At 36.0% G+C, this 24189-nt stretch overlaps 1 protein-coding gene and 1 long non-coding RNA gene across 4 annotated transcripts in view; one reads left to right on the top strand and one right to left on the bottom strand.

The window, feature by feature from the left end:
- The window catches only part of gabbr2 (gamma-aminobutyric acid (GABA) B receptor, 2), a 378463-nt gene that overhangs the window by 294052 nt on the left and 60222 nt on the right, over window positions 1-24189 (bottom strand). The window lies entirely within an intron of this gene.
- On the top strand, window positions 1069-2854 carry LOC141379147 (uncharacterized). The gene is made up of 2 exons (XR_015517025.1): window positions 1069-1299; window positions 1858-2854. It is a non-coding gene; the product is annotated as an uncharacterized LOC141379147 (long non-coding RNA).

The raw sequence follows: 24189 nt of genomic DNA, 5'->3' as shown, positions 1-24189 counted from the left end.
TGCTTTCCGCTCTCAGCTTCTCTATTGTTGAAAACAGACAAAGATAGCGCCTGCTGTTTGGCGTTCATAGGTTAGCACTTTACACAAATTCAAATGCTCACAGCATAAATGACTCTTGTGGTGAGGACACAGGCTTGCTTTATGTATAGACGTTTCCATACACACAAAAAGTGACGTGGGGCATGCTAGCAGAAATAATTAGTTACAGAATTACTATATTTATTAAGCAATTGTAGGTATGTAAAATGAACAAAACTAACAATTGGTACCCTTACACTAAATATATATATATGTATGTATGTATGTATGTATATATATATATATATATATATATATATATATATATATATATATATATATATATATATATATATACATACAGTCTACTAGTCATCAACTGCTATTGAGAAAGAAGGATTTTAAAGGCTAAATAGCTTGAGGTATAAATTACAATTTGTTCTATTTCTTACACATCTGGGAACACAATATTGACAACCTGATGGTACCAATTGGAAGGTGTATGATAAAGGATGTCTCTCATCATTGACAATCATGATAGCCTTATTTATATGAAGGTAAATCCGTTGCGAAACTCGAGAGCTTGCAAATGTAAATGTGAGCACTTGTGATAATAATATTTGTATGTGTAGGTTGAAATGTACACTTACAGCTCTGATGTGAACAGCTGAAATCCTCGATTTGCACACACACACAACAACCCACACACTTGTGTTTTAAATTGGAAGTTGCAGATTAATAGTTGTGTATTTGTAAAATGTCATTCACAAATACAAAGTGACAGACACACGTGTGCAAGGCAAATTTGATTGCATCTTTGCTCTACAACCACAGGTCGGCACTCACAACCTCTCAGATTGGTCAGTACAACTACAAATCTCCCGCGCTCTGACTTTTGCAACACATCTCCCGCGATCTCTGTAGCAGAACTCATCTGTGCACTCGCAGATGCAGAGGCGTGAGCAGCGCGGGGCGGGGGAGGGGCGGGGCAGGTGTAAAGCTGTTTGATTGGCTGAAGCCTGACCAATGAACAATGCCAGCAGCCAACATGACTGAGGTGCAAAATAATAATTTCCCACGATTATTTCATTAGTTAGGGTTTATTTAAACTCTTTTCTGAAGAGATTCTTGTTAAAAATCATAAATTCTACTGTAATGTACATACCAGTAAAAGAGCAGCAAAGCCAGTTTATTGGCTACAGCCAGCCAATGAGATGGGGCGTTTCTGTTTGTCAGCACACAGGGCAGCTCACGTTGTTGGAGGCCTCGAGCAATCAGAGGGTAAGTTAAGATTTTTTAATAATTATCTATATGTTCAATACTGTTAGCTAAGCTAAGGACTGTGCTGGGTGCTTCTCTTGTTTGTTTCTTATATAAGAAAACAGTTATGAGTTATCTAGGAGCTGCTTTCAATCATGTTATATGGTTCTAAAGATACGATTCAACCCACATGAAATAAGAAGTTGTAATAGCATTTATAGTAAACAATATTACGTTTTTGAACCATACTAACTATAATAAACTGTATTATACTGTATATTTTGCAGTATCTACAACTTTGTTAATGAATGCAACAGCACACTGTAGTATTAACTAGCATGAACTTTAATGAATTGAAGTATATTTACACACACACACACACACACACACACACACACGCACACATTAATAGCAATTAAAAATAACACTAGGCGTTTCAGTTTCTTACAGATCATACCGGTTTTTGTTATTATAACCTGCATCATATCTATCTATCCATCTATCTGTTTACATGTTTGTGTACAGTGTGTCCTTTATGTCACTTTTTTAATTATGAAAGTTACTACCTTTATTTCTCAGTTTCCTGTAAGGATGGAGTGACAGGAGAGATCAGGATGTTTCAAGTCGATGAGGAACTCAGAGAAGCTGCATAGCTTGAAAAGGATGTTATTTATGCGAAAGATGACATGATGATCCAGCTCATCTACAAACACTTCAAAATAATTCAGATCATTCAAGAGGAAGCCGACCATTTATTTTCTCTTTTTACCTGCCAAGATGACTACAGATTTGAACAAAACACACACTCACCCACACACAACTTTTATTTTGATAATTGTTTAATGTAGTATTTTTACACTTTACTGTAAGGCAGGGGTGTCAAACTCAGTTCCTGAAGGGCCGTAACCCTGCACGTTTTTAGTTGCAACCCTGCTTCAAAACACTTAAGTGAAAGTTTCAAACAAACCTGAAGGACTCAATTAGTTTGATCAGGTGTGTTTAATTAGGGTTAGAACTAAACTTTGCAAAGCTGCAGCCCTCCAGGAACTGAGTTTGACACCTGTTCTGTAAGGGAATGTAATTTGTCAAATAAAATTTACAGTCCAAATAAGTGTAGCGCAAATGTCTAGTTACTTGTATTGAAATATTTCAGGGTTTTTCCTTGTTCGTAATGAGATGGAGGTGGTAAATCCAACTTCATCATTACCCATCAAATGTTATCTCCTCTTTAATCCTTTGCTCAAGCCTATACTAATGGTCAGAAAGCAAGCCATTGTGTAAAGCTGGTTGATGCTCGCTGTAATAGAGAGAGATGATGACTGTTCAGCTTATGTTGCTTAACCCTGCAGATGAGATGCTCAAAGTGGACCCTCTGCCGAGCGATGGACACTGTCTCCCTCACCTAGTTGCTCTTCCTTTGAACACACATATCATGTTGAAGGATGCAAGTTGTGGACCTAAATCAGATGTAATGCATGTAGATGTATAAATTAGAAAGAAATGAAACTGCTTTAAAATGTATTAGGTTTTACATATAAAGTATACTTCAATTCATTAAAGTTCATGCTAGTTAATACTACAGTGTGCTGTTGCATTCATTAACAAAGTTGTAGATACTGCAAAATATACAGTATAATACAGTTTATTATAGTTAGTATGGTTCAAAAACGTAATATTGTTTACTATAAATGCTATTACAACTTCTTATTTCATGTGGGTTGAATCGTATTTTTAGAACCATATAACATGATTGAAAGCAGCTCCTAGATAACTCATAACTGTTTTCTTATATAAGAAACAAACAAGAGAAGCACCCAGCACAGTCCTTAGCTTAGCTAACAGTATTGAACATATAGATAATTATTAAAAAATCTTAACTTACCCTCTGATTGCTCGAGGCCTCCAACAACGTGAGCTGCCCTGTGTGCTGACAAACAGAAACGCCCCATCTCATTGGCTGGCTGTAGCCAATAAACTGGCTTTGCTGCTCTTTTACTGGTATGTACATTACAGTAGAATTTATGATTTTTAACAAGAATCTCTTCAGAAAAGAGTTTAAATAAACCCTAACTAATGAAATAATCGTGGGAAATTATTATTTTGCACCTCAGTCATGTTGGCTGCTGGCATTGTTCATTGGTCAGGCTTCAGCCAATCAAACAGCTTTACACCTGCCCCGCCCCTCCCCCGCCCCGCGCTGCTCACGCCTCTGCATCTGCGAGTGCACAGATGAGTTCTGCTACAGAGATCGCGGGAGATGTGTTGCAAAAGTCAGAGCGCGGGAGATTTGTAGTTGTACTGACCAATCTGAGAGGTTGTGAGTGCCGACCTGTGGTTGTAGAGCAAAGATGCAATCAAATTTGCCTTGCACACGTGTGTCTGTCACTTTGTATTTGTGAATGACATTTTACAAATACACAACTATTAATCTGCAACTTCCAATTTAAAACACAAGTGTGTGGGTTGTTGTGTGTGTGTGCAAATCGAGGATTTCAGCTGTTCACATCAGAGCTGTAAGTGTACATTTCAACCTACACATACAAATATTATTATCACAAGTGCTCACATTTACATTTGCAAGCTCTCGAGTTTCGCAACGAATTTACCTTCATATATTTAGTACTCTTTCAATTAGGGATGTCCAAATCCGGAAATCGGGCCCGATCACACGGTTTCACACTATCGGAATTGAACGCTACCTCCCGATCAGGACTTGAATATATATTTGTGTGTGTGTGTGTGTGTGTGTGTGTGTGTGTGTGTGTGTGTGTGTGCGTGTGTGTGTGTGTGTGTGTGTGTGTGTGTGTGTGTGTGTGTGTGTGTGTGTTTGTATATACATACATACAGTTTATATATACAGTGCTTCTCACAGGTTTGAAATATACTTGTGGTGGTAGGTGGATTGAAACACACCTTTTACCCACATCGCATAAACAGTTAACTGTATGCAACAAATAAAACATTATTTGTTTTTATTAACACAATTTTTCTATTATATCCTTTTTAAAAATTTTTCTTTTCAATGCGTTAAAGTAAAAATAAAAGACTGCTGACAAAAAAAATTCAATATTTCTCTTGTATGATATTCAGAAGCTACTGTATGTGTGCACCCACTGACAGGTAAAATCTGCTTCTCTTTATCTCTCATTCAAGTACGGGTTGCTAAATTGGCATGACATTTTGTTCAGTATTGCCAAAGCATTTTAGATGTATAAAATATTTAATATATCAACATCAAATTAATAAAATATACTGTACATCAAATGAGAAAACAATGAGACAATATCTCTTAAAATTATAATAATTACAAGAATAAAATGTATTTAAATGAAACAAATGAGTTGATTACCCATTTTTTATTGGTGTACAAATAATCTGCAGCCAATTTAGATGTAATTTCGTCCTCTCTGAGTATTTAGTAAAGGTTTTCTGAGTCATTTAGATTAAAGAACTAAATATTTAATATCAGCGAGTTTACCTAGGCAACCTAACTGAAGATGAATTGAATAAAAAATGAGAAACATTTGTTTCTTCGCTCTTCTTTATTTCTTAATTTTTTTGTATTATACTGAAGAAGTATCGGATTGGGTTTCGTTATCGGTCGATCCTAAAATTAAATGACTCTGACTCAAGGGCAAAAAAATAAAAAATAAATGATCGGGACATCCATACTATCAATACCTTTCTATTTTATTCCCGACAACTTACTGGCTGTTGTTACCACATTTCCCATTGACCTCTTCTGGACCTCAGAAGCATTTCCATACCAACAGATCACAAAAAAATATTGCAATACTTTCGATAAATATATAGTTATGGTTTCATAAAATTATTTTATTTCCCCTTCAAACACTTAATATATATATATGACATTCAATGTATGAAATTCCCCACTAGTTTAAATTCAGTATACTGTGAAAAATGTTGAGTAAACACAAATTATTTAAGTAGTCCCAACAAAAATAGATTAATTTGACGTAACAAATATAAATGTATTGAACATAAGACAAATTTAAGACTATTTAAGACCATTAAGAATGAAATTTTAGAATTATACAGGGCTAAATGATAAAAAAAATCTACTAACCCAGTTACTTTTGTAAATAGTTTTTGTATTAATGTAGATCATGTAAGAAGATGCGTTGCTTTGGTATTCTTACCCTGATTAGGGAATTTAATTTGGAGAATAAGCTGTAAAAATGTGTACAATTTGAATTTTGAATTGTATATCTTTGCAATAAAATACTTAAATGTAAAAAAAAAAAAAAAAGGTCTTGAGATGGATTTTTGATGATTGGGTGCTGGCCCGATTGGGTAGCTTTACTTGGACATAGGGAAATTAAGACCTGTTTAAAATTATTTAATACCAGCAACACAATATTTCAGTTAATTTAAGACTCTTTAAGGCCTGAAATTCTGTTTTAGAAATTTAAGACATTTTAAAACTTTTTAAAACTCCCTGCATGATGTAATTTCAGACACAACTAATCTGAAGGAAATACAACTGCATATCTAAATGCATAAACTAATGTCTGAGTATTGATGTACAGTGTGTGGTTAGCAAAAAAAAAAATATTCACATGCATATATTAGCGAATATAGGCAATTGTTCATGTTCGTTTGAGAATAGATGATAGTAAAAGTTGTATCATTTTTAATCTTGCATTCAAGATGTCTTATATTTAATTATATGAATATTCAACACAATCTCACAGAAATTTGAGACTTTTTGATTTCGTAGTCGAATTCATACAATTTACTCATCACCCAATGATGGTTGGGTTTGGGGTGGGGATTGGTGCCACGCCATCTTTTTTAAAATTGTTCATTTTGAACGACTGAACTCGTACAAATTTGTACGAATTAGCCACTAAACTGACAAAATGTAAAGTATGTTTTCTTGTGAGATCAGGCTGGAATATTATACTTATAATATTTATTTTGACCACTCGTTGCAACCAAGGTCTGTCATTAAAAAGGTCTGTCTTTTCCCACATGAAAAGAATGTACAATAACACAAGAAGTGCAGACCACCCTTGCTAGCTCTAGAAGCAGAACTGAAACCACAATTTGCAGAAGAGAGAATTGGACAATAGAACTTGAAGACTGACTAATTTTTATGAGTCATGATTTCTGCTGCAAAAAATTTATGGAAGGCCCAAAATTTGATGTAAACTACATGCCCTCAGGCCACTCCAAAATCTGTGCTAGTCCTTAAGGAAGGACACCCTTATTTAACTCTCAACACTATAAGTCAATGGTTCAGCATGAGAAATCAAATCAGCACTACCATTATGTCCAATTTCATTGTTTAGCATACAGCAGGACGGGATCAGTATTTCACTTGTGTGTATTCTGATTGTTAGACACTTTCCATACACAGGAAATGGCCCAATCCCACCTGCCACCAACAACATTACCCAAATCAAACTACTGCCAAACACATCTGCAGAAAGACTTCTAAAACAGGAAACATGGATCAAATGGGTGCATATTCAAAATAAGCTGATTATTCATAGCACCGCAATCACAGATTCGTTGTTCAATTGCGCAAGTTATCTTTGATGTTTGTAAAATATGGTTTAGTCCATTCTATCAATAACTCCTTGAGTCCTAAATTGCTGAGTGCAACAGTAGGGAGATCAAAAGGCTAACAACTAAGGCTTATGTATGATATTCCTGTCCATAAGCCAAGGGCTGAATCTCCCACTGCATCTAGAGCACACAGGCATGAGGGCAAAAGCAGTCCTGTACATTTGTTCCCCTTCACTAACCTCAAGGATCCATCAAGCTCCACTCACGCGCATAAATCCACCTCGATTTTTAAGACCCTAAGACAAGTGGCTTGGGCTTTTGGACATTTACGACTGCAAACCAGCACCATGCTTGCTGTGGGAATTTTTGCTTGAGATGTTCGCACCTCTGTGTCGCGTGAAACTGAACCAAGTACCCAGGGTTTGAAAGGTAACTGCGTGTGCAATGAAGTAGCTGAGATGCCGCATTGATTGGTTAATGCCAAATGACCACAAGTAAAAGCTAGTCACCCCATGAACACTAAGCATTTATTTATGTTGAGTTGGTCGGCAAACTACATAGAGTACAATAGCTGCATAGCTGAAGACAGACTAGGTGTATACATTTCAAGACTGACATTGAAATAGTCAATAGGTCAATGACAAACAATGTAGTCCAAAATAATGGAGGTGCTTCACTTGGGTGTTGCCAACCAATGGTAGTGCTATTAGACGGCACAGTGGCTAAGTAGTGAGCAAGAAGGTCACTAGTTTCTGTGTGGAGTTTGCATGTTCTCCCTGTGTTCTTGTGGCTTTCCTTCAGGTACTACGGTTTCCTCCACAGTCCAAAGGCATGCTATATAGGTTAATCGGATAAAGTAAATTGGCCTTAGTGTGTGAATGGGAGAGTGTGTGGTTGTTTCCCTGCACTGCAGGTTGTAATAACAGTGCTGGGTTGCAGCTGGAAGGACATCTGCTGTTTAAACCTATGCCAGAGTATTTAGCAGTTCATTCCGCTGTGGTGACCCCTGATAAATAAGGGAATAAGCCAAAGGAAAGTGAGTGAGTTGTGTTGCTATGTATTCTTGGTGGGAGAGTGTCCCCTCTGGTAAAGGTCATGTTCCGGGTCCCCCCCAAGCTTCTCTGTGGGCCCATCCATGCCCCATGGGCTCTACGGGCTCTGATCCCCGTTGCCCCCTACTTACTGCACCCCTGGATGCACCCCATACTTTTTTACATTGACCTTTTTCTCTGCATGTTGGTCAAAACCTGGAAATTGTTGGTAGACTGTAGTGCTTGAGGCGGCATCACCAAGATGAGTGTTGAATTGCCATGTTTTTCAGGAGGAATGGAAACTAAACATCTATGGATCAGCCTAAACTGTGAACTGGAAAACCCATATTGTTTTGTTTTGAGTGCACAGAACTATTATTAGTGTTTTGCCGATGTCAGGGGGCCTCGATTTAGAGCAATAGCCTGGTGGAGGGATGAAAAATGACAAAATGCATTTAAAAAAATCTCGCCAATCCATCAACTCTAGAGGAAGCCATGCTTGTGTGTAAAGCAAGAGAGAAATAGAAAGCAAGTTGCATCATCTCAAGGTATTTTCAGACTCAAAGGTTGCTACCTCATGACGAATGATCCTGCATACAAACAAAGGTATGGAGAGTTATTAGTGTACTGTTATGTTGAAGGCTTAAAACGATATATCTTCGTAATTGGTGTAAATGTGGAAAGAGACAGAGCAAGAGGGACGGTTGAGGAAAGGAAGGCCATTATCAAGTTAATTATTTCTTGGCCCGGGGTCCTCCATTCTCCCTAGGATGCCTCCTCTGGAGAGCCAGGGAGGGGATGCAGGGGTAATTACTGCCATTTTGGATAATTGTGGTGATGTGGTACAGCATCAGGACGGGATAAAAGGCAAAACGTAGTCAGGGCCAGCCTGTGTTCAGCCCTCAAGGTGAAACGCCATCTAGTTCCTTTTCCCACAAGCCTGTTCTTTGTAGTACATCCCTAAAGCAGTCCCGTGGCCTGAAAAACTACCCTTCAGACAAAAATCTTGTGGTAATTTAAACAAAGTGATAAAATAATGCAGTCAGTGGATAACCCCATGATTAATATGATCATAAATTAATTCTTTGCAGGGAAGGCCATTTCCAGAGCACTTTTAAGGGTGAAGGTGCCAAGAGTAGTGAACACAACTGAATTATCTTCCCAGCTGCCACAAAGAGATGCATTGCAGAAACCCTGGGTAACCCGGGTCTTGTAAGTTCCTCCTCCTTGCTGACAGCTAACGTGCGGTTGATCCATGGCTCTGCTGGCGACAGGTTATTACTTAGACTACCACTCCCTGTCTGCACAGAAATTCCATTTTCAAACCTAATACTCACCCTAAATGCTCATAACGCTTCCATTTATTTGTCATTATGCCCAGTGCCATGGCTGAGGCCATTAAACATCCCGAACAAGAAGAGAAAAATGTTCTGAGAGTGATGATATACATACAGCGGATCCTCATGCATGAAATCAGCAACATGTCTGATGAAGCCTTGCTTCTCTGGCAGGACTAAAAAAGGACAGTTCTTTCAAAATGTACTCAACATCAGGCTATCCAAGAAACAGGAGACTTTTTGTCTTAGGTGAATTTTTAGATGAATTGAATAAAAGGTAATAATGTTGTAAACAATCCTCAACATATCTCTCATGATTTATCATCGCAAAATGGCCACTGGTTTTAATTCTGATTTGCCTATATAGGTTTTTGGACTCCCAAAAGGCATTCTTTTTCATTTAATTCTCACAAAGACCACAGTTTCAGCAAAAATATTTTCCCTGTTACTCAAGACAAAAAAGTCATCTTGGAGTAAATTATTAATACATTTCCAATTTTTGTTGGTTAAACTATAATATAGCAACTATTTTATTTTCAATCATTCGTCTGCAGAAGAGTCAATCTTTAAATAAGTAATTTATTAAAACTCTTTTAAAAAATACATTGGATGAGATGCTAATGGTCTAATCTGATTCAATGATTTATGCTAAACTAAGTTAAACATGTTCACATCAGATCAGCTGAATGAATTTAACAATGGTTAAACTGAACTGTGTAAAGCTGCAGTCACACTTGACTTTTCTCCGCATAGACTTCCATTCATACGCACTCGAATGCGTCAGATCGGAAACGCAGGGTCATGCGTCAAATTTCATAGGTTGCTGCGGTGCATAGTTTAAGCTTGGTGAACTCTGATCTTTGAAATCGCATCACTTGACTGCATGAGACCAATCATGGATCAAAACATGACATCTCTGGACAGAAATTTAAAACATGGAGCAATTGTTCGCTTTTTTAAATGTCTAATAATCTTGTTTAATCCCGCCTCTTTTCGCAGCACCACATGACAGAATTTTGCACACACAAACTCTTGTGTGACCGTAGCTTAACTCTAGGGGACTTAAAGAGACCCTATTTTGAGTTTTGGAAAATGACCTTCTATGCAGTGTAACACAGCACTAAGTGAATGAGAACATCTAGTTGAGGTTTAAATCTAAAAGTGTACCTTGTTTAAAACTAGTAATTCTTTAACGAAAAAGTCGACTCAGGGTCAAATAAGTGAAGTTTCATAAACTAATTTCGAGAGGAGCACGTGATATGATTGTGCACCGCTGGCCACTCATCCGTAATTAGTAATAATCCAATCAGAATGATCCTAGCTTAGTATAAATGGATCACTTTCTCCTCATTGCATCTTCATTTTGGAAGAATCCCCCCTTCCACCCCATCTCCTCCTTTTTCTCCCCTTCTAAAGGGGGAGCGATCGAGACCTACCTGATCTCGGTTCTCCTGATATGCTTCTAGACCGGGTGGGAGCCCTGGGCTCAAATATCTCAGAGCTCAGGGTTCTCTCCCGGGACAGCATGCCAAACCTGCTATAAGTGCCAAGCATATCTAAGTGGGAACTCTTGAAATGAATCGTGTTGGGATCGAAACTTTTGCCTTAATGCGTCAACGTTGATAGGGTAAATCACCAAATATGAAATGCCGGATGAGGTAAAACGTGAACATGCCTTTCCCTTCAGACACAGAAAGTGGGACCACAGGACTGATCATGATGCAAAGATGCTGATGACTGAAAGATGGAGATTTGGATGTGGGGAATAAAGGGTTAAATGTCATTTTCACAACAATATCACAGTATAGCCTAGTTTCATCTTCCTCTGGATCATTACATGTAAGTGTAATTGAATTGTTGCCTCATTTTGTGTAGTTTGCAAAATATGTATTTAATTGTGTGTTGTAAACGCTCCATGCGGCTTGTAATAATATTCTATTCTAGACCAGTGCTTGTACTGTATCTCTCAGGCTAAATCTGTATGAGGCTATTCACATACAATGTCCAAAACCATGTTGAAAACACGACGCACAATTATTCCTTTTTACTGATTTAATACGGGCCTATTTCCAAAAACAAATGGAGTTTTCCTTTAATGATACTATTTTCAATGAGGAAAATAGCGACTCTGGAGCATGTGCTGGTAATTTTTGTGAGAGAGGAATTCTCACTGTTATGGTTGGGGTAAAATACTCCTCTCGTTCAAGGCACAAATACCCACCCATCTGCTCCGGCCCATAATGCTCAGAGTAATGGACGCCATTCATCAACCTGACTGCTCTTGGACATGGAGCAGAGCAAAGGGCGGACGACTGAGTGACATGGTCATATTAAAGTCTGCTCTGAGACTTACACAATTTGGAAGTCTTGTGACAACAATGTCCTGCCTCTGTCCAACATAAGTCTATTTAATCAGCTGCACAATCAGTCCACGTCTAAACACTTGTTGAACTCACGCTGTCAGTATCCTCTGATGTAAACCACGGTAAAACCAAGGACAAACAGCATGGGCTGCTGATCAATGTTTTCTAATACACCCCAGAAATAGACATCACATTTACCTGAAATCTGAATGAGATTAAGAGACGTTTTACAGCAAAATACTGGCAATAAAACACTATTGGGTAACTTTCTATTGAGCGGTCATCGTGAGCTCTAAGCACTACTAGTAGTGGTTTGATAATTTACAGTTAGGCAAAGTATAAAAATGTTTAAAATGTTTATCAATATAAAATGTTTATCAGGTTTAAAATGACAATTAAATAAGATTTTTTTTTACATAAAAATTAAATTAAACTTAATTTAAATGTAAAATTTAATTAAAATTGAAAAAATAAATTAAAATTTAAAACTTAAGTTAAAATTTAAAAATTAAAATAAATTACATTTCTTAGTAATTAACAAAGACTAAAAAAACTAACTGCTACCGCTGTGAACCCCTGAGCTCCCCAAAACATTCTTTTGTAAAACATTATTTTAGCCCAGAAAAAAGCTGAATTTCACTATTAAGATACTAAAAACAAAATCATAGTTTTGAATATATAACATTTATTGTAAAATATATTCATTTTGACATCAAAAGTGTTGTAAGTTTTGATATTAAATTTTTTAAATAAATAATAAAAAAAAAATAAAAAAAAAAAAAAAATAAAAAAAAAATTAAAAAAAAAATAAATTAAATTAAATTAAATTAAATTAAATTAAATTAAATTAAATTAAATTAAATTAAATTAAATTAAATTAAATTAAAATAAATTAAATTAAATTAAATTAAATTAAATTAAATTAAATTAAATTAAATTAAATTTCTCAGCAATAAACAAAGACTAAATAAAAATAACTGACTGTTTCTGAACCACTGAGCTTTTTTCCCCAAAATATTCTTCTGTAACATTATTTTAGCCCAGAAAAAAAGCTGAATTTCACTATTAAGATACTAAAAACAAAATAATTAACTTTAATATATAAGATTTATAATAAAACATACATTTTGACATCAAAAGTGTTTTGAGTTTTGATATTAAAGTTTTTTTAAGAAAAAATAAAACAAAAATTATTTTTAATTAAATCAAAAATTTAATTTAATTTAATTTAATTTAATTTAATTTAATTTAATTTAATTTAATTTAATTTAATTTAATTTAATTTAATTTAATTTAATTAAACTTCCAGTAATTAACAAAAACTAATTAAAAATTTACTGACACTGTGCTGAACCTGGAGCTTTCCAATAAAAAAAATATTCATCTGTAATAATGGCATGTGCTCAGAACAGACAAGGAAGAGGAAATGGCTTCTCTATCACAATGCATTGTGGAAAGAAGTGCTCCTGGTGGCGTGCCTTCAGTCAGAGGGCAGGCAAATGAAGCGCAGCCTGCCGATGCTCTGAAGGAGAATTATGCAGCAGCATTGTGATGCGCAGTGCTGGAGTGCCTGTTCAAATGGAGAGCTTTTGAGTGCTGCAGCCCGGCTCTGATTGTGCGGCACAAAGCCCACACCATGAACACAGATGCATTAACCTGCGTGTTTACAGACAGCCAACAATGACCCTCACCAATCGCCAATCGGTTAACAAAGGAGCACAGCTTTATCCACAGACCAGGTGGACGGCTAATATGAAACGTTAACCGTAAATGAAACACTAGATCATGTATGAACTGAGAGAATGTCCATTTTAATTAGTGTTATCATAAAGAAAGCATCTCTAATTGGAGCCCTCTATTCATAGAATACAAAGCCTAATTTGGACACCGCCCAAATATCCAATCAGTTATGCATAAAAATCAATATGTTGTTTTTTTCCATAGTAGGTCAAAGAAAGTTAATTGCACCTCCTTGTAGCCTCCAGCTAACAAACTTGCAGGGAAAAAGACAGATTTGCCTCTGTGAAGGAAATAATAAGCAAAAACGTTTGACCTCATAAGCACTGTAGGCTGAACTGCAAAGCGAAATGGATAAACGGAAAAGCATTAAACCCTCTTGCGCTGGAAGCATCCACTGAAACAGCAGGGCTTACCCCCTTTTTGATGGTGCATTTAATCAAGGTAACTGTACGTTTTACAGCAAACAAGTGACCATACAAATGCTGCGGCAAGAGCAGGCGGAAAATACTCATTTGAAGAGCTGATGTCAGACACAGCGTTGCCATGACAACGGGGGGAACGAGCAGTGAGCCTGGATCTTTAGAGAAATTAGAGGGAAGGTTAGTCCGTTTTAACATTTTACTTCTCTTACTCTGCCAGTCAGATGCTCATTTAGGTCACAGCCTCAAAAGCTTTTCACAATGCTTTCAAATATCTGGTTAATGTCTTTTAAGTTCACTCGAAAAAAAAAAAAGGTGATCAACTGGGAGTAAGAACAACTTGACTATCCTACAGGATTGGAATCACTATTGTGTTAGTTCACCAAAAATGAAAATTCTGCTATTAATTACTTGCCCTCATGTCATTCCAAACCACTGAGACCTTTATTTATCTTCAAAGTACAAATGAATATATTTTAGATGAAATCTGAGAGTTCCCTCGTCCTCCATATACAACAACTGTCTATAAAAAACAACCAAAAACAGTGGTAAAACATCCTGTGGTTCAACTGTAATTATAAGAAGCTCCAAAACTACTTTTGTGCACCAAAGAACTATAACTCACCTGTATCTTCTCTCCCACGTCAGGGTGTGCTTTTACCAAGGTTGGTACTAATTGCCAATTGAGCAATTTAGGTCCTCTTCTCATGTAAATCTATGTAAATGTTGACCAACCGAATGAACCACCCAGCCCTTTCCCTAAACCCAACCGATAATGTTTTCAAAAGCAATATAGAAACGAAAAAAAAAAATGTCACGGCCATGTGATTTTCCCACAAATTCTTATTTTACCATGTTTTCAGCCTGTTATTTATTTGTTTATTAATTTTTTGCTTTTGTTTTACTTGGTTTATGGAATTGACTCAAACCTTTTGACTTTGCATTCCAAGTCCATCAGTGTATGTGACAAGCCACTTGGCAAACTGTTAACACAGGAAAAGCTCTCCATAGGGAGAGCTTAATCAACAGGAGAGGGTCAACAGAAGTTGTCGATGCCGTCATACCGCCCTATAGTGTTCATTTTACAGACGAAATTTAGCCAGATGTTCCTCTTGGTCAGTGGCATTCCAAGCGTTGGGTGTTGGAGCTTTGGGGGCATAAGCCCCTGATGCATTGCATTTTCAAAAGACACTGATCTTTTGGAATTTGTTCCAATTTAAAAAAATATATATATATATATACATATTTAAATACTTTAAATTACCACATACATCATGCGCATTCCACTTAACGCAGCTTTTGTGATGAGTATTTAAATAGTCGGCTGTTCAGCAGTACCTATTCCTATCGGCAGATGGTAGTGGGACAGTTGTTACATGGCAAGTGTTAAAAAAATCCCGCAACTGCACTGTCATCACTCATCCATTATTTTGAGGAGCTGAAGATGATGAGGTAATAATACAACTGGTTCACCAAACTGTATAGTTCTAATTACTGATGAAGCCTAACATTGTTTACACAGTGTAAAATATGTGTTGTTTTGGTTAAATAAAATAACCAGTATTTAATCAGTAAAATGTACGTCATATTAATGTAAATACTTTAAAAAATTAATGTAAAAGATTTTGCGCCAGACCGCACACCACACACCAGCTCATTGGTGTAGAGGTGACAGAGTGATGATATGCCAATTATGATATGGGGAGAGTTAGGAGGCCATGATGAACAGAGGCCAGTAGGTAGAGTCGACCAGGATGCCGGCGTTAAACCCTTACTCTTTTTCGAAGGACATCCTGGGATTTTAACGACCACAGAGAGTCGGGACCTCAGTTTAACGTCTCATCCGAAAAACGAAACATATAGACATATTTATCTAGACATGATATAGCCAGTCACATTTGTTTCTGTAATAGTTAAATCACAGTGAGTTCATGCATCTGGCTTTTTATTTTATAGCTATATTCCACTGTAACATGCTATGCCAATTAGCATCGGATTATAAATGACATGGGGCGGACATGGGGTGTTCAGCAGGGTGAATTAGAACTTCTTTGGGGGGCAGACTTCTTTAGGGCTAAGCCCCTCATCTCTTTGGAACCTAGCTACACCACTTCTCTGGGTACATATTTTACAGTCTCCAGAAATGTAGACCTGAGTATGTATCCATAATGAGCCTGCATTGAAGACATTTGCTGTTGACTTTACACTTTATTTGGCGCACAAAAGTGTTCTTGGAGCTTCACATAGAGTGTTTCGACAATGTTTGTGGTTCCTTTTCTGGACTTTGAACGTCTCTGGACTGTTGCTGTTTACAGAGTATTAGAGAGCTCTCAGATTTCATCTAAAATATCTTAATTGTGTTCCGAAGACAAAAATAAAAATGTCATGCTATGTTTTTATCACTGTATATTTCAATCCTTCTAATTGTATTTGATGGCTTCATGTGAGGAATTTACATCAGCACTCAACTAAAATTAAATATTCAACTCTGAAATCTATATTGTAGTTCCGCATATTCACCACTGACACATTGTTTGACTGGACAAAATGCTGGGTTCCACACAATTTCTTCATGTTATCCCAACACAAAATAACAAAAAGGTTTATATGTTTGGTAACATTTTAGTTTAGGTCACAACTAACAGTATTAACCAACCAATAACTACCACTACTAGCTTAATAAACTAATAATTATTTGTTTATTAATATTTAGTAAGGTAGAAGTTGGGTTTAGGTTTTTGGGTAGGATTGAGGATGCAGAATAAGATCATACTTTATAATTACTAATGAACAGTTAGTATCTTAATATTAGGCAGTTAATAAGTCAGCAGTGTCTATCATGAATTGGAACCTAAACTAAAGCGTTACCATATGGTCCAAACATTCGCCACCATAGAAAAGCAATCTGAAGTACCATATGTATGAACTGACAATAATCTTTGCCCTCTTGCACTGTTTAATGGGTCACATCACAAAAAACGCATCATTGTTTTTGAAAGTGTCCATTTTTTCAGTCCACAGTAAAACGGCATAACAAAATGATTACATGTATACACTTTGAAGGGCATTTTCAGAAAGCTGAAGAAAAAACTAAGGGAAAAAGAAGGAGACAAGCCCTAAAATATTTGTATTATGTATTATATCTGAAAGAGAGAGGTCTTTTTATAAATAACTTTAAAACACTGAATATTTATCATATGTTACATGAATTTGAAGTGCCAAGAGGGACTTTTAAACTAATTCAGGTTAAACCTCAAAAAACAACATAAGACAGATTAAAGAAACACTGAAACAGTTTCATGCAGCGAGAAAATGTAGTCTGTTTCCTCCCTCCTGGAATGAACAAACTTTGCGAGTTTAAAAAAAGAATCAGCATGAAAATAGAAACACCTCATTATTCAAGACCTTCCATGCGGTCTGGGTCAGCTGTTAAGACAGTGAGACGAAAGAGAAATGATTAGTTAGAAATCTTCACAGAAACATCCTCTGGAGCCAAAATGGCCGACCGCTATCTGAATTGGTAACTCAATCCTTGTGTTTCTGAAGCACATCAAGAAGCATGCATGGAAATAAAACATCCTAAGTAGGTCACGTAACTCCCTACTGTATTTCATCAAACATGTATCAGTCAACAGCACACACATGTTTGACTTTTCGATGGCTTAATTGTTCACATGCTGTTTTTCTCGCGTGGCCACACAAACACACAAAATATACACAGCACATGCATAGTTGATACACTTTACTTGAAGGGAGTGCTCATCAATACACCTTTATAATCATGACATGACGCATGTACTGAATATGAATAAGTTTCTATGCATGCTTATGAAGACTGTCATTAAGTGTCATTTCCTCAATTATGTCATTTTAAATGCAAAGATGACTTTGTTTGAGATGTCTTTGCTATGACAACTTGGCAGAAACAAATACATCACAACCTGTCTTTGTCTTTTTCATGATGACTTGACATTACCAAGAGAGCATGTCATAAATCTGTCATAAACATGACTGTCAGGAAGCCATTTTATTTGTGTCAAGGATATTTTTCTCATTATAATTTCTCAGTAAAAATGCCACCACCCTTTAAAATTAAGTCATTAATGACATTTTATGGTACAAACTCAATTTATAGTTGTATAATATTATTATTATACACTTACTGGCCACTTTATTAGGTACACCTTACAGATTTATCGGCTCCACATCCATGATGCGAATCTCCTGTTCCACCAGATCTCAAAGGTGCTCTATTGGATTGAGATCTGATGACTGTGGAGGCCATTTGAGTACAGTGAGCAGAAGCCCACATAACTGCCGCTCACTGGATATTATCTTTTTTTTTTTAAACCATTCTTTGTAAACGCTAGAGATGATTGTGCGTGAAAATTCCAGTAGATCAGTAGTTTCTGAAATACACCAGCCCATCTGGTACCAACAACCATGCCATGTTCAGAGTCACTTGAATCCCCTTTCTTCCCCAGCAGATCGTCTTGACCATGTCTACATGCCTAATTGCATTGGGTTGGTGCTATGTGATTAGCTGATTAGAAACTTGCGTTAACGAGTAGTTGGACAGTTGTACCTAATAAAGTGGTGTTTTTAGCATACCTGTCAACATTGGGATGTGAAAATAAGAGATGTGTCCACCATAAAAATCCCTAAAAAAAAAAAAATCCCCTCTAAATCCCCCCTAAAAAATCCACAAATTACTAAATATGTTCTTCTGGAGTTGTTTCATTGTAAATAAACAGTTAAACGATCAGTAATATGTTTTATTATTATATTATTACAAAAGAAAAATAAATAAATAGTATACATTTTAGTGACATAAAAATTAGCAAACAGTTCAGCTTATTAAAATGAATAGCTATTATAAAGAAATGGAATCAAGTTATCAAATCTCATTAATCTTTCCTTCACTGTATAACTTATACATTCTGATTAAAGAGCAACGAATGAATCTTTTAATTATTTGGATTTTTTGTTTGATTACATCAAATAACAGAAGTGTCACTTTAAAAATGCGCACATCTAATGTTATAATGAAAGCATTCGATCGCTGTCCTAAATTTTTATGCTCATTTAGGACAAAATTAGTTGTGTTTGAAAAAAAAACACCACATAATGGCATCATGAGAGTCATGTTTATGACAGAGTTATGAAAAGTAAGTAATGACAAAGACATGTTAAAGTCAAAATACCATAAGCATGCATAAAATCTCATTCATATTCATTATATGTGTCATGTTATGATTATAACGGTTTTATTACAGTCTTATGAACATTCCCTTTGTGTTACCAAACAGTTTAACTCGAATGCAAAATCAACAATGGGCAATAATCCTGACATATTCAAGTGCTTCCATCACCTTCTCAGGGTCACCTTCCAAATTATAGTAATATACACTCCAAACGCTGATTTCTCAAGCATGCTGTATATAACAGCTACAACCGCTGACTCTCCAATTTCAGATTAATATTTGACGAAGTGAGTCTTGATTACAGCTGAAGCCAAACCAGGGCCTTGTATACACCGGAGCAGGTCCGATTTCATCATGTTATCCTACCCAGAATCCTCTCATCTCACTGGAGAAATTTCAGAGAACCACTTCCTCATTTCCTGCTGTACCGATCTCTTCCTGAGCAACGCAAAACTAAGCGCAGACTTTTGTATGCTGCTTTTGTATACTTTTTAGAAGCGCAGAGGTTACATGAAGACAACGCCATTGGTTTCTGGACAGCAGGCTTTGAAAAGCTTGGAAACTGACCACTCGGTGTTAGTTAGCCCCGCTGCCCAGCGAGGGATCAGGGATTTAATCAGCGGGTCCTGACGGCATATGGTGTCATGATATGATGCCACACAACATATTACTGTCGGATTACATCGCTGTCGGATGCAGTCTGTGTCAACTCAGATTTGCATTTATTCTGTCACATATCAGTAGATTTAGACTAAATACACTGGGAAAGATACAACTCTGTTGGCATTGCCAATTCAGCTGGTTACTTCTGAAAGACTAACAAACATGGAGAATAATTTCATCTGCTGAAACTTAGAAAAATTTTCATGCTGTTCAGGTAGCAAAACTATTCCCCAAAAAAATAAAATACAGTTTTAAAACCTTTATGAATTTCGGAGTTTATTCCAAATAGGGAAATTACAGTTAAAAAATATTACATAAATACTTGAAATTAATCTTTAAAGAAGATATTTAATTTTGACTAGTGCCCATTGCCAAGACAACATTGAAATTTTCAGCAATTATCGAAACATTTAAATGCTTAAAATAAAATATTTTTGCACTTTAACCTAGTAGGGTTATTATTATTTATTAATACTGTAAAATACATTTTATTAAACAACTTAAACAACATACCTAAAACAAAATGATCAATAAAAATATTTAGACTAGTTGCCTTGACAACACTTCTAATTTGCAATTAGTTTAACTGCTACAATAACACTTATATATAATAATATGAAATAGTAATATAATATAAATAATATAACAAAAACTACATATCAAATAGGGAATAAAATATAAAAATTTTAAAACTAAAAATGAAAAAAGAAACTAAAAGTTTTCTACTAAAAACCACATATTAACCCCTTCAGTCCCAAATTATGTTACAATTTCCTGAAAAGTGCAAAGAGATGTTTTCACAGTTCTTTGTGAAGTTTCACAAATTAATTTCAAGAGGAGCCCTTGATATATTTGATCGCAGCTGATCTATCATTGGTAAGCCAATCAGATTAATCCAAACTCACTATAAGTAGCCTGTCTAAAACTACTCCCTTATGTTGTTTTCTAAAGAAACCTCCCATCCCCCCCATCCCCATATATATATATATATATATATATATATATATATATATATATATATATATATATATATATATATATAATTTTTGTCTATTTCAGTGAACATCAGGTCAGAACAGATTTACTTCCTGAACATTATACCAACATACCAACATAAAATACAAAAAACATACATGGTTGCTGGTATAATCTTAAAATTTATTTTCAAAATCACAAACATTAAAATTGTAACATTTTTACTTTAATTTTGAGGTTTTTGTTGTATACTTGCTTATAACAAACTTCATCTTCACCTTCCTCAACACTCCACAGAATGTCCTTACCTGAGATTTTTCATCTGCTACAGTATATGCTCAACAACTTCAAGAACTGTATTTTCTGCACATGAAATTATTTCAGCAATGAATTAGTACATCGATATAGTTTTTTACACAAAAAAAGTAAAATCAGTGGAGAATTTCCGTAGTAAAATCCGCAGTAAAATCATACTGGAGATTTAATTTCAGTAACAGATCTTGGACCCATTACCCATCCTAATGGCCAGACAACCTGATCTAAAGCTTGCAATGTTTCAAAAGATCTGAATAAAAGCATTGTAAATGTGGCTTATGCCTGGGTCTGGAGTGAAGTGATGCCATGCTGCTTTTTAATGTAGTGGATTTTTTCAAATTACAACACTGAAGTAAAATGTTCGGTAAAAATATTTAGACTAGTTGCACTTCTGATTTATATTTTAGTTTACTTTAACTGGTACAATAGCTGAAAGTAATATACAATTTCACAAAATCTACATATTTAAAAATGACATAAAATGTATCTAAAAAAAAAAAAAATTAAAAGTGAATAAAAAAACAAAATGTCACTACTAAAAATTACAGTAAATAAAATAAAAATCATTTGTTGAAGCCATTCGACAGCTTTGTGTAAGAAATAGGCTGATTTGTTTTTTGTTTTTCTTTGTTCTGATAATCTTGTCCTCTGTCACGCCAGCTATCAATTCTCCTTCACACATTCTGTAGCTTTTACACGTACAAGAACACCGGGTCCATGTGTCTTTTTTTATAACATGAGGTGAATAAATGTGTTTTTTTATTGCGTGAACCATCTATTTAAATGACTCCAGCCTAAGCTGATAATATATTAGGCCAGTTGCCAGTTGCAACTTAAGACACCTTCACACTGCAGGCAATGCCTAACTTCACAGGCCTTCTCAGTTCTCAGCCCTATGAGTGCTTGTGACCACTGGGAGTCTCAAATTTGTCCTTCCAGGTTGTCAAGACTGCATTTTCATCATTTGGAGCAACACAGAGAGGATAGCAGCTTCAACTTGAAGCAAAAACACCTTTAAACTCAAACAGATAACAACATAATCTACTAAACGGTTGGATGCAGTCAGGTTTGGTGAAACTACAACTTCAACTGTCAAGATGAGATCAAACACAAACTTTGATCATAATAAACATTCAATTTTGTTGAATAAAAAATGTTTAAAATGTTGACTAAAACGATACCAAAATATCTTTAGAATTTCTACTACAATAATCCTGTCAGCTCTGATGTTTGTGGTTGCCAGATGTCAAGAGTGTAATCCCCCTGTTACAAGATTTTCTCACAATATGACACATTTCTGCCCTCTGCTTTAATTTATCTTCACAACCTGGCAACCACGAGCGCGAACTCTCTCTGGACTAGGAAAAAAAGCACTAATGATCTGAAAACAATGGCTTGACTAAATGTGCAAAAAACTAAAAGAACGTCAGACACAGACCTAAGACCTAAAACCAAACATTATTAAACAGACTCTATCTGAATAAATGAACACATTGAAACTACAGTATAAAAAAAATCCTTGAACAAAAATTGTAACACATTGTGATCACATATGGCTAACAGTTAAGTAAACCCTCAAAAGAAGTGATGCAAAGGGCAAATGTGATCCTACAACTGCTAAACTGACAGGCTGAGGGGGAAGAAAAACAAAGTCAGTCTCTCTCTGAACACACGCAAGCTCTACGCACATTACACTGTATCTACAAATCAGCGCCTTGCTGGATTACATAATCACTCTTTTATGCTGTACGTGAAGGTGATCTAACTAGAGTACCATGATGACAAGAGCACAGAGCCTGGAGGATCTGTTAATAATAATCAGCCATGGCAACTTAAGGAGGTATATGGACTAGGATATACCGGGAAAAATGCTTCCCTGTCTTCCTGCAATCATAAACATAAATGCACTTAAAACAATGACGTTCCAATTACTAATTTAAAATGAGCTGAATCAACACAATTCTTAATTTTTTGGGGGGGACAACTTAATTGTTTTATGTTCAATCCATTTAAATCTGTTAACTTAATCAATTTGTGTTAAGACAAAATAAATAAATTATGTGGAAACCTGCTTTTTTTTTTTTTTTTACAAAATAAGCAAGATAATATTAATAATAATAATAATAATAATAATAATAATAATAATAATAATAATAACTTTCATTTATGTAGTGTTTTTCTTTTTTTTTTTACACATTGGGGAGAATCTCCTCATCCACCATGATAGAAAGAGGCCAGAGGGCAGATTTGGCCAGGATGCCAGGGTTAAACCCCTACTGTTTTTTGATAGACATTCTGGGATTTTTAACGACCACAGAGAGTCGGGACCTCGGTTTAACATCTCATACAAAAGACAGTGCTCACTTCACTATCCTGGGGCATTAGGACCCACACAGACCACAGGTCGGGCACCCCCTGCAGGTCTCACTAACACCACTTACGGCAGCAACCTAGCATTCCCATGTGGTCTCCAATCCAGAAACATTTGGTCTGGACCAAGAGCAACAAATGATGCATTGTAGCATTTTTCTACCATTTTTGGGTCCTTGTCACACAACACTGATTGCTTTGGTCCGAACCAGTTTAAAAGAACAAAATGCAATCATGTGACAAAACCCAAATAAATAATTCGCCAGATTCTGTTGAGCGTGTTTCCTAAACTGCTTTTCAATAGGTCAGAATTATTCCAATTTAAATGGAACTCCTGCAAATAAACAAACCGCCAGACACAAAATGTCGCTTTTACTATAGAGGGACGACTGCTCTGGCTGATTGTATCCCTGGTCATCGTATACTATATAGTTTGTATACATCACTTTAGACAAATTATACATTTCGAGAATGAAGCGCGACTGCGGCTGGAAAACAATGTTTTAATACATTGCAAATGGCGATTCCACTTCAGGAGGAGGCGTGAATTAGCTTAGCTAAACTGTGACATGGTCATCTTCCGGTAATATTACCAATGATCCATCAGATAATGTTTTTCCCTCTCTCTCGCTTTCTGTTTAAAATTGAAGGTAAAGCGCTGTCAACAAATATTTTTCCTCCACACCCCATAAGGGGAGACAGTGTATTGGATGGCAGCTTGATTAGTCCAAAAAGGTGCAGTACTTTTTGCGGTTGTGTCTGTTTTAGTTCAGATCATGTTCTCACCACAAACGAACCTATCCAGAGTTCGTTTGAAAGCGTACCGAGACCACCTCTTCAAAGAGGCCTCGGTACGCTTTTTAGGGTCTGCTTTTGGTGCGCACTTGAGTACGATTACTGTGTGGAACCTAACATTTTCTTACAGTGTGGTATACTAATGTGAAAAAGAGACTATGTCA

The sequence above is a fragment of the Danio rerio genome, chromosome 19, assembly GCF_052040795.2.
Source record: "Danio rerio strain M-AB ecotype USA chromosome 19, GRCz13ab, whole genome shotgun sequence".
Taxonomy (NCBI): Eukaryota; Metazoa; Chordata; class Actinopteri; order Cypriniformes; family Danionidae; genus Danio; species Danio rerio.
The sequence above is the reverse complement of the archived record's forward strand: the minus strand, read 5'-3'. Positions and strand labels throughout refer to the sequence as shown.